Raw genomic sequence first — 12,621 nt, forward strand, 5'->3', positions numbered from 1 at the left:
AATAAAACCCAAAAGCCAAGCAGGGTGGTACCTGACTGTGATCGCACTCAGACATCCGAGGCGAGGAGGATGGGAGGGTTGAAGCTAATCTGGTGCTAAAGAGGACATTCCAGATTAGCCATGGGCTACAGAGAAAAGCTGGGTCTGGGAGCATGGAATAAGAAGAAGGGAAGAAAAAAAATAAAAATAAAAATAAAAGGAGAAGGGAAGAAGAGAAGAATTATTTAGATTATAGCTACATCTCCTAGGTCCACAGTCTAGTGGGGAGACAGACCTGTTGATAGCCCAAAGTGGGCGATCCTGGGAAGAACAGAGGGTCATGGCTAAGATGGAGAAGTCCAGAGGCGTCATCTGCCCTAGGTTGAAGTGGTGAGACTGGGGACTTCTTGGGGGAAGAGCAACTCCAAAACCTGGCCATTCTGTCCCTTGCCTTCATCTATCCAGAAAAGCCAGTGAGGAGGTGACGAGGGTCCCCACGGACAGCCCAGAACCACCAGTACAATAAGGTCAGCTGGGCTGTGGTGGCACATGCCTGCAGTCCCTGCACTCGGGAGACAGAGACAGGCAGAACTCCGGTTTCCAGGCAGGTCGGAGCTACACAGACTCAAAAGAGAGGGGGAAGGAAAGAAACCCTTTCATTATGGGCCTGCAACATAGCCATCAAAACCTGACCATGTGAATTTTACCTGTGGAACCAGTGCCCCAAAAATGGTCATCTAATCTCTTCCTACATATACGTGCACACACACATAAGCGTTCACGCAAATAAAAAATGTAAATTTAAAATCCCCTCGGAGTTTCTTTACAAGATACTCAGATGCAGGCAAAAAGAAGCAACCAAAACCACAACAATATAAGGGCAGGGGGAACTGGAGAGATGGCTCAGTGGTTAGAGCACTGGCTGCTCTTCCAGAGGTCCTGGGTTCAACCCCTAGCATCCACGTGGCAGCCCACAACTGTCTGTAGCTCCAGTTCAAGGGGTTCTGACACCCTCACACAGACATACATGCAGTCAAAAGGCCAATGCACATAAAAATAAAAATAGATTTAAAAAAAAAAAAACAACCTCGCTATTTGTTGAGAGTGACCTTGCACTTTATGTCCTCCTGCTTCTACTTTTCCAGTGTTGGCTTTACATATGACATATGTTGGGGTGCATATCCCCATGCCTGGAGCTTACGCAACACTAGAGATCTGATTCAAGGCTTCATGCGCCAACTAAACTATATTCCAGCCCTCAAATAGGAAAGACTTTCCCAGGCTGATGACCTTCACAGACCTGCATATGTGGGGTGTTGGGTTTCTACAATCAATTAAAAGTCTGAAGTTAAGGGTTGAAGAGATGGCTCAGGGTTAGCTCTTGCTGAGTTCACAGAGCCACTGAGTGCAGTTCCTAGAACCCACATGATGGCTGACAACCACATGTAACTTCAGTCCCAGGGAATCCAATGCTCTCTTCTGGTCTCCGAGAGCGCCTGCATTTTCATGGTGCACACAAACTCACTCAGACACACAAGAATAAATAAATCCTTTTATAACATTGAATTATCCAAGAGTGTGACCCATGCTTGTAACCCCAGAACCCAGGGAGCGAAGGAAGAAAAACTGAGTTTGAGGCCAGCTTGGGCTATTTATCAAGACCCTATATAATGTATATATTATGTGTACATATATGATGTACGCATGCATGCATATTATTAGTGTTTGTGAAATCATAGATTTTCAATCAGTGTTACAAAATAGCAAAGCCAGCAAACCGGGTCGAAGCAGTATTCTTTGTAAATAGCGCGGGCTTCGTTTATTCACCTTTCCCATCCTCAGCAGTTTCTTCCCACGTCTGAAAGAATCCCAGTTTTCTGGGGGGGATTTTTGTTGGTGGTGGTGTTTTTTTTGTCCCCCCCCCCCAAGAGCAGCCCTCTGGAAGCCCGCCAGTGCCCCCTGGCGGAAGAGGTTAGAATTTGCCTCTTCCTTTCTTTAACAAGTTTGCTGTGATTATATCCAATCAATCAGAGAAATAATAGGGTCCAAGAAGCAACGAGTAAAATCGAGTGTGGGGCTGAAATTCGACCAGTAAGGATGAAAGTCGACCAATAAAGCTCTCCAAATAAAATAAACACTTTTTGTTGGATTAAAAACTACCAAGGTACTTTGGGGTTTATTTATTTATTTAGTTATTTAGTTATTTAGTTAGTTAGTTAGTTTATTTTTGAGTTTGGCTGGGGCTCCAGGAGGTGCGGGAAGAAAGATGTGAAGCAAGCGAGTGGTTGCCAAGCCAGTGAGTGCCCTGACGCCGGTGTACTTGAGAGAGACGGAGGCTCGGCCTGGGCCGCCAGCGGGGCGAGGCTAGGAGTGCAGCACGGACCTCACGCAGCTTGGGGGGCTCCAGTTCCAGGGGACTCCATGGAGAAAAATGAGAGAGTGAAGCAGGGAGAGGAATTAGGTTTAAGCTAAAAAGACAGACTGATGTAAGTTCCTGAAGTTGGGAGTGGCTGAAGCAGGTCGGGACTAGAGGATACCAAGGAAGGGCAGTCGCACCGTATTCTTTTCTCAGGATGCGGTTAGAGAGAACCAGCATCCAAGGGAAAGTGGAACTGAATGTGGGTTGACCCAACCCTGAGTATAGAAAGAGGGGAGAGTTGCAGAGGAGAGGCGGGAAGAAGGGTAGAACCTGAGGCTTCCAGCTTGTTCCACTAAGACCACGCCCCCAGCCCCTCACTGGGGGATTCTAGGCAGGGGCTCTACCACTGAGCCACGCCCCCAGCCCTTATTGGAGGATTCTAAGGAAAAGCACCCTGAAGCCAGGTTGAGTCTCCCAAAATGCACAAACGTCCTCAGAGAGAGATAAATGGATTCCTAAAGCTAGGCAAACAAGACACCTCATCTTTACCCACCTAGAAAATAAAAATGTGTTGTCCCTATACGTTTCTTTTATTTTCATAGACAATGAAGACAGTAACTAAGGTATTACTCGGTACCCGAGGACACCAAGACACTCTACCCCTGGCCAAGACCATCACCTGTAGAGCTCTGGGTCATGCCTAGAGCTCACCCTGTTAAGCACACATGGTTTGCCAGGCTCAGAGCCACGGCTGCTTGATGACCTGGTTCCTAAATGGGTAGCCTCAGCCTCCAACAGGGACAGCTTCAGGAAGTAAGCGGCAAAGAGAAAGACTTGGGTGTGGTGTGGGAGACTTTACCCTAGGCCTCTACACACTCGCCACGCCCACTGTGTGCGGGTCACGCCCCTACCCCTGAGCATCTGAGGACAGCTCCAGGCCAGAGCAGCCAGCAGCCTAAGGTAGAGCAGGGGCCTAGGTGGTACAGAGACTGAAGCGGCTGAGGAGGGGCGCTCCACTCACAGGAGCTCTACCCAAAAGGAGCCGGCAGAGGGAGGCAGACTGTGGCTAGAAGGGGAAAAGCATTACGGGAGCCTTGGACCCTCTGCTCTGGAGTGATTGGGATGGATGGCTGTGGTCCTACTTCCAGACTTAAGTCTCCTGGTCTGTAAAATGGGACCGTTGATATAAGTCTGCAAGCTGTAGATGAAACAACCAGTTGTGTTCTAATGACCTGGTTTGGCACAGTTTAAATACTTTTTGGGGGGGGGTTATGTACTTATGTGTATGGGTTTTTTGACTGAGTGAGTGTGTGTGTGTGTGTGTGTGTGTGTGTACCACGTGCCTGGTGCCCACGAAGACCACAAAAAGGGTTTTGAATCCTCTTGACATAAAATTAGAGACGGTTGTTACCACTTGTACTGGGAATCGAACTCAAGTCCTCTGAAGCACAGCTCTGAACCGATAAGCCACCGTACTCCAGCACACTCCCCTCTTAAAAGACAGGTCCTCACATAATCCAGGCTAGCCTCAGAACTCAACAACTGTCCTATCTCAGTCTCCTAAGCGCATGAACTACCAGCTGGCTTCTCCTCTCATTTCTTTATCCACAGATGGGAGTTCTCTCAAGGTTCTGAGCAAAAAGCAGTTCACGATACTCCAGGGGGATTGTTTGAGTTCGAGCTGCAGACTCTAAAAATGCCAGCTGGGGTCTGCGCCTTTTCTGTTAAAAAGGACACGCTGGTCCCTACCTCATACAGATAGATTTCTGGGGGGTTCCAAGAGAACATCACCTGTTTGGCACAGTGCTTGAGGCAAGGGCCCACCTGTCTGCCCTCTCTAGGCCACCCTGGAAGTATCTCAGGCAACAAACACACTTCTGTTTTGCAGGCCAGAAACAGTCAGGTCACACCACTCTGTTGGTGATAGCAGCGTCTCCCTCCTGTAAAATAAATTATTATACACTAGTTAGCTCATACAAAAGACACACAATCCTGGCATTTTATTTATAGCTGGAAACCTAGATTTGGGGCTATTCTCACTTCTTTCCCAGCCATATGTCCCTTGTCACTTGCTGGTTCTCCTGGCCACATGCTCATGGTCACTTCCCTGCCTCTCCATATCCTTTGTTTCTTTCCTCCTCTCTATCTGCCACCTCCAGCCAGGTGACTGAAACCCTGCCTACCTCTATCTATTGCCCAACCACAGGCTTTGGCCTATTACTGACCAATTAACTTGGGGAGCAAGGTTTAACTGTAACAAAGGCTGGTGTATGTGAGGACACACTAGCCTTAGAGCAAGAAGATCTTGGGGTGCAGAATTTAACATTTGAATACAAGCAGCACCAGCCGAGCCCCCAGCCCCTCCAGACCCCTGGCACTCCTGGAGAGGAACAGGAGTGACCACCAGGGTCCCTGGCAGTGGCACGGCCCAGCCCCCTCCCCTGTACCTACAAACACCTGCAAGGCAGAGTCCTTCCGGCCAAGTGCGGCACATTGGCGATGAGCAAGAGCATCCTCACTCTGCACACCTGGTTCTCTTCCGAACTCCAGCCTCCTCCAGCAAGTTGGATATACGCCTCCAGTTGTAATCTATTTCGAGTACCCACCTAGATGCAAAACCCTGGACTTTTTCCGACACGGTGTCCCTACTTCTCTCTCCAGTGTGGAAGTTCCATGGCCACCTGACCTGACATCTCCAAACTTTATCCTCAGCAACGAAGCCTGAATTTGTCACCCTCAGAGCACTCAAGGGTTCTATCCAAAGACAGATCTGACCAAGAAACACCTCATTTAAAACTTAGAAGGATTACCGGGGAACAGTACTTCACTGGCTCCTTTTTCTTACACTCATGTCTCTGCTAGCATCTCCCTGCCCCTGTTCTTCCTCCACCCCTCCCTTCCCCTTATTTCCCATCATAAGCCTACTCTGAGTTCATAGGACAACTCAGAGAGTTCCCTTTTTATACCACATGGGTTCTGAGGCTTGAGGGCGAGCGCCTTTCTCAGATGAGCCCATCTTACTGGCCGCACGCACGTGGGTTTTCTCGTTCTCTCTGGTAGGCTGTCAGGGGCTGCATCCACATCACAGATGAGTCTGTTTCTTACAGAGAGCCAGGAGAAGAGCTGGTGGAATAAACTCGGGCCTTCAGAAGCTCTCTGGGTAGTGATTATTTCATGTAGACATCAGCGGCCACTATGGCCAGTGTCTGGTTGGGTCTTTGTGACCTTCAGTGACTATCAGTGTAGTATCTGTCCACCCAGAGTGAGGACAGACTATTGTTTTCATCACAGCAGCCCCAGGGCTCAGAACATTTGCAAAAAGGCATGTTAATACATCCTCAAAGGGACTGGAGAGATGGCTCAGTGGTTAAGAGCACTGACTGCTCTTCCAGAGGTCCTGAGTTCAAATCCCAGCAACCACATGGTGGCTCACAACCATCTGTAATGGGATCTGATGCCCTCTTCTGTGTGTCTGAAAACAGAGAATTTAAAAAAAAAAAATCCTCAAGGGCTGGTGGTGTAGGGCACTAACCTAGAATCTACCAGTGATTCAGCCTTAGGGTGTCTGGTGTTCCATGCCCAGCACCATTCAGTGATGAGGGTGATGGTGGTGGTGGTGGCGGTAAATAAAACACTAATAGAAGGATCTATGAAATATTAAATGAAGTCTTACCAGCAGCCCTGGACAGTGGGAAATGGCATCCTGAGTCATGGTGACTGTTCTAGTAAAGAGATGAACCGAGAGAAAATCTGTGGGCAAGCCCAGCAATTACGTATTGAGTTCAAAGCTAGCTTAAACGATACATACTGTCTTTCTTTCTTTCTTTTTTTCTTTCTTTCTTTCTTTCTTTCTTTCTTTCTTTCTTTCTTTCAAGTCAAAATAAAGCTGGTTGGTGGTGGCATGAACCTTTAGTCCCAGCACTAGGGAGGCAGAGGCAGGCTGTTCTCTGTGAGTTTGGGGCTAGCCTGGTCTACAGAGTGGACTCATTTGGCCTCTTGCTTGCTCACCACGACTAGCAAAGATGGCGCCGACATACTCACATTCTCCCTCCAAGCCCAATGTAATCTGCACCTCCAACCCAGGTGGTTGGTACACAGGGCCTAGGGAGCTTCTGCCTGAGGCCACGGGTCGGGGCCCATGACACCTCAAGACTAGGTCAAAAGAGACAGAAGAGGGCTGGACAGTAGAGGTTTGGAGGTCAGCATCTAGAGCGATGACTGCGTTGGGCCCTGTGCCGGGCTCTCACCTGCAAGAGCTCTTACTAACCTCTTACCACTTACCCTGCAAGCGAATCCAGGAGCTAAGACTTCCAGCAAGACCTGGGGCTGTGAGTGCTCCAGAGCGCATGTGTGAGGTCACATGACCCCGGTCTTGCCTGAGAGTACAGATGGGCCCACCATTCCAGCTCCCAAACCTCTTCTATGAGGTAGACTGCAGGAGCATGGGCACTAGCTCAACCACTAAGGGCACTTGCTGCTCCTTCAGGGGACCTGAGTTAAGTTTTCAGATTGGAGGGACCTGCTACTCTGCTCTGGCTTCTGAAGACGGCCCTCACCTCTTCTTACACATAAACAAACCTGCTTTTCAAAAGATACTGCCTCCCTTGAGAAGGCTACACTGACTCCATGACAAGCTTGCAATCGGCAGTTAAGGAGATGAGACCTAAATTTCTGTCCCCAAGAATTGGGCAAATGGCCTGGGAAGATGGCTCAGCGGTCAAGAGCACTGACTGCTCTTCCAGAGGTCCTGAGTTTAATTCCCAGCAACCATCTAGAATGAGATTTGGCGCCCTCTTCTGGTGTATCTGACAACAGCTATAGTGTCCTCATATACATGAAATTAAATAAAATCTAAAAGAAAAAGGAAAAAAGAACTGGGCAATTCCAGGAAAGTCCAGGCCTCAGAAGCTTCCGGTCACCTGACCTGAGGCAAGGACAATGGGTCAGCAGTTTCCAGACTTCCTCGGTAACAGTTTCCAGACCTCCCCAGAAAGTTTCCAGTCCCCACACCCCAATGGATGTTCAGAGAGATGGACCCCCCCAACAGATTAACATAGAGGTCACCTACCCCAGAATCCCCTAATGTGCCCTAAATCAGGCCTGTGAGGTCACTTGTGTCTCTGTTTTGGTAGTGGGAGCCCCCAGCTTGCCGGACTTCTGCAGACAAAAACACTAACGCTCTGTGTTTATGTACTATTGAGTCCAGGGCTTCATTCTTCAGCGAATCTCCAAGTCTTACACCCTTATCTCCATGGCAATCCCTGCTGTGTGCTAATTCTTTGCATTAATTCCCCCCAAGTGCTTTTTAGAAACACAACAGCTTACTAGGTGTGGTGGTGTACACCTTTGATCCCAGGGATTGGGCCATACAAGTGGATCTCAATGTTTAAGGCCAGCTTGGTTTACATAGTAAATTCAGGGACAGCAGAGAGGCCCTGTCTTAAAAAACAAACCAAACAAAAAAAAACTAACAAACAAATAAAAAGAGCGGCTCTCTGTGTAGCCCAGGCTGGCTGGAACTTGGCATTTCTGTTTAAATCTGGGTGCTAGAATTAGAAACTTGTACCAATGTCTGGCTGCCTTCTAATAGGAATATGAGCCCCTCAGGTGGGCTTTTTGTTATCCCAAGCCCATCTCCCATCCCAACATGCACCACTGCTATATTTCCAGTGCCTAGAATACTACCTGGCACATAGTAGGTCCTCCACAAGTATTTCTTGAATGCATGGATGCACAACCTGGACTTGATTTGAAGACAGTCGTCCCAGAGGTGGTGGTGTTGGAAAAAAGAGCCAAGAATGCAAAGGGGAAACTATTCCAAGTTCCAGGGGAACTGATGCCCTCTTCTGGCCTCCACAGGTATGTACATGGATGTACTACATACAGGCAAAACACTCACTCACACATAACATACAAATAAATAAATTGGCCAGGCCTGGTGGTGCACACCTTTAATCCCAGCACTCTAGAGGCTGATGCAGGTGGATGCCTGTGAGTTCCAGGCCAGCCAGGGACATACAATAAGACTCCATCTCAAACAAAAACAAAAACAAAAACACAAACAGATAAGTAATAAAGATCCTTTTTTCCCCTAGACAGGGTTTCTCTGTGTAGCCCTGGTTGTCCAGGAACTTACTCTGAGGACCGGGCTGGCCTAGAATTCAGATCTACACCTGCCCCTGCCTCCTGGGTGTCTTTAAGAGCATGGGTGTGTGCTGTGTAACATATGTGTAGGTTTGTATTGTGTAGCATGTGGGTTCCTGGTGTCTGAGGAGGTCAGAAGTTGGCATCCAAGCTCTTGCAACTGGAATGACAGATGGTTTTGAGATACCAGCTACTCAGAAAGAGCAGCAGAGTATTTTGTGAAGACTTATATGTGTGTCAGCATGTGTTTGTGTATTCGTGCCTTCGTGTGTCTACATGAGAGGACAGAAGAGGGTGTCAGTTCTTTTCTAGAGGAGCTGATGTGACTACCCAGTGTGGGTAGTGTAAACTAAACCCAGGTCCTTAGCAAGCACAGTAAACACTCTAAACTGCCGAGCCCACTCGCCAGCTCCTGGGAGATTTTTAAAAGGCATGAACATTGCATGTGACTAAGATTTGATAAAGGTCTGTGGAAAAGGAACAGTGTGTCAACAGTAACTTTCTTTCCTACCTTGGTGGTAGGACCTTGAGTCAAAGAATGTTCTTGTCTCTGGACAAATGCTTAAACATGGAAGAACTGAAATGTGGCCAAGTGTGGAAGAACAGAGAACAGCGTGTTCTGTATCCTTCTGCAACCTTGGAGACTGAACCCAGAGCCTTTTTCCACTCTGAACAAGTCCTCATCCCACCATATATACAGTTTTTATTTCAGGATTTATAGAAAGCTGTATGATCTCCAATCCCCCATTTCCCCATTATTAACAACTCAAAAGCATAGACCTGTTGTTAGGAGACTGGCGTTGCTCACCTTCCTCCCATGTGATGTTTATTTTCTTGTCAACCTGTCCACATCTGGAATTAACTTAGACTCTAGTGGATTTTCTCCTCCTCCTCCTTCCCTTCCTCCCTCCCTCCTCCTCCTACTTCTTCTCCCCCTCCTCCAGATTTCCTAGACAGGGTTTCTGTGAAGTTCTGGCTGTCCTGGAACTTGCTCTGTAAACCAGCCTGGCCAGAAACCTGCCTTCCTATGTGTTGGGATTAAAGGTGTGTGTACCACTGCCACCAGGTTTAATCTAGATCTTTCCGGTAGGAAGATCCACCATTAATCTAGGCCATACCTCTTGCCAACAGCCTATATAAAGGACATTTAAGAAGGAAGCTCTTGCTTTTTGCCTGCTTGCTCTCCCTTTGGCTAGCAAATCCATTCCTTCCTTCACTGGCTTTAGAGCCGACTTCTTTAGGATTCCAGCATGTGCTGAAGACCAGCTGGGACATCCAGTCTTGTGGACTGAACAACATCTGGATTCTTGGCCCTTCTGCTGGTAGACAGCTATTGTTGAGCTAGCTGGACCACAGTCTGTAAGCCATCCTAATAATTATCACACACATGTGAACACACACACAACCAGTTCTGCTCCTCTGGAGACTCCCAATACACCCGAGCGCCATCTTTCTGACCCCAGACTCCATCCAGGGGCCCGTTGTGAACAGGGTTTTTCTTGGTTGTCAGGTTCTTTACCTGTCCAGGCAACAGTACATCACCTGCCAGACCTTGGTTTCCTTCTCTTAGCCTTGGTCACGTATTTGGGAAAGGAAGAGGGCAGAGGTGAAGCGCCATTTTAATGAGCGAGCACCAACACACTGCTGGCAGGACTGGTGGTTAACACTGACAGTGACGGCTGTCAGAAATGCTCATCACATTTTTATTGCAGCTAGCTCTGATCACCCCAGCACTTGGGAGGCAGAGGCAGGAAGATCAGGAATTCTAAGTCATTTCAGCCTACACAGTGATTTTTGAGGCCAGCCTAGTCCACATGAGACCCTATCTTAGAAGTAAACAAATCCACCACTGTAGACTGTATGGCCCATCACTGGGTTTGCAGCGGAAAGAACACAGTATCAGGAGAGCACGAAAAACAAAGCCAACTGCTCCCCAACAGCCGGGCAGCAGAAGGGGGTCAGAACAGCTGACAGACCTGCTCCCTCCAATCAGCTCCGGCATCCCATTCTGATGCAAGTTTGTGACCTAACCCACGAGGTTGGCACAGCATGACCCAGCCATTTCTCGAAAGCAGAGGACCAAGCCATACACAACACTAGCATTCTGGGACACACATCAAATCCAAACCACATTAACTGTTTCCTCTGAGAATGTACAGCCTACACGTCAGGGAAGGCTTTATTACTCTCCCTGGAGGCAGACCCATCAGTTCTTTTCATGACTGCCCAGAGAGCGTCTAAAATCATACTGTTGTCTTTGGCCTTGCCTGCTGGGAGTCTTCCTCTTGCTTCTGGTGTCCTTGGGCTCATTTCACTGCGGAATGGGATGTTATTTTAGAGACAGTTTCTGTGTAGCCTTGGCTATCCTGGAACTCACTCTGTAGACCAGGCTGGCCTCAAACTCTGTAGACCTGCCTGTCTGTGTTTCCCGAGTGTTGGGATTAAAAGCATGCTCTATGGCTGCCTGGCTTGGGATCTATGTATGTCTCTGGGATATTTTTGGTGCTGGGTATGAAATCCACAGCTTTGTACACGAACACACGTTGTCACTGATCTACAGCTTCAGCTCTACTTTTTGTGTGCACACACCTATTAAGGCTGGGTATCTTCAATAACCTTCTACCTTATTAAAATTATTTAATGTGTATTGTCTGTACATTGTATATTCCCTGCACCATGAGGCCAGAAAACAGCGTCAGATCCTCGGCAACTGGGATTACAGATGGTTGTGAGCTGCCATGTGGGAGTTGGAAACGGGACCCAGTCCTCTGGAAGAGCAGTTAGTGCTCCTACGTGCTGATCCATCTCTCCAGCCTCTCGCTTTGTGACACGGTATCTTGTTGAACCTGAACCTGACTGTTTAGGTGGAATGTCTGCCCAGCAAGGCCCCAAAGACGCTCCGGTCTCCTCTCCAGTGCTGGGATTCTAAGCACAGGTCACTACCACACATCCATTTTTAAATTTTCTGTAACTATTCCAATGTAATGTCCATGAAAGCCACAGGGCATCAGATCCCTTGGAGGTGGAGTCACAAGGAGTTATCAACTGCCCAGCATGGTTCTAGAAACACAATTCTGGTCTCCTGTAGGAGTTCCTAGCCACCAGGCCACACTGGGGGACTAAATTCATCTTCATGCTTGCATGGCATACACTTTGTCAACCGGGCCCCTAAACTGTGTGGATTATTTCAAGCAGGTCCAAGAGATGCTATTGGCTCATTTTATTCCTGCCACAGGTCCTGGAATCATGGTGTCTGTTTCCTTCACTCTTACCCATCTCTGAAGTCTTAACCTTGTAATCCCTCTTGCTTTAACCTCCCACACGCACGCACTCTGCCCTGCACTGGGACTACAGGTATGACCAAACTCCCGACCAGTATTGCTTCTGAAAGTTTTCCTTCAGATCTGAAAACATTTCAAAACTAGGCAGCACACTCAAAGACATAGGCCACAAAACACCAAAGTACAGACACGGCAAGATGGAGTCTTGTGCTCATGTTATTACAGCCCTGACGACAGCAGTGGGGGTTGGGTGGAAGGAACCAGAAACCTAAGGTCTTGGTGATGGAAGGCACAGGCCCATGCAGTCTTGTGAAGCAACTGGGAGAGCACAAGGCCACAGTGTCCCTGATCCCTGAGGATACACTAGTGTGCTCTAAGTCTCTCTCCCCCAAGGACTAACCAGGCTGAGGGCGTCTGCAAAATTCCTAAGATATGGTAGTGAAGGGACATAGCCCAAGCATGGCCTCAGCTGGCAAGAATACGAATGCACAAAAGGCAGGTCAAGGGTTCACATCCAGTCCACAGGGACGCCACTCCAGACCCTGGGCTGTGAGGACTCAGTCTTCCTGGTGCTTTTATAAACACACACATTGGGGAGAAAACAGAACCTTGTGAAATGTCTGAAGTGAGCCTTGTAAAGGATGATCCAACCACTCCCAATGAAACGGGTCGTATTTATGGACTTTGTCCCTCAGACTAAGCAGGATAGGCACATGGAAGGACACGTGCTCACCACACGAACAGCTGACTGTGGGCCGCTCACATGGAGCTACTAAAAACCTGAGGTAGGCAGGAATGTGTCCTGCTGGGAGATGAGTCACACAAGGTGACATAAGAAACTCTTCCATCTGTAACTGA

The sequence above is a fragment of the Micromys minutus genome, assembly GCF_963924665.1.
Source record: "Micromys minutus genome assembly, chromosome: 32".
NCBI classification, from domain to species: domain Eukaryota; kingdom Metazoa; phylum Chordata; class Mammalia; order Rodentia; family Muridae; genus Micromys; species Micromys minutus.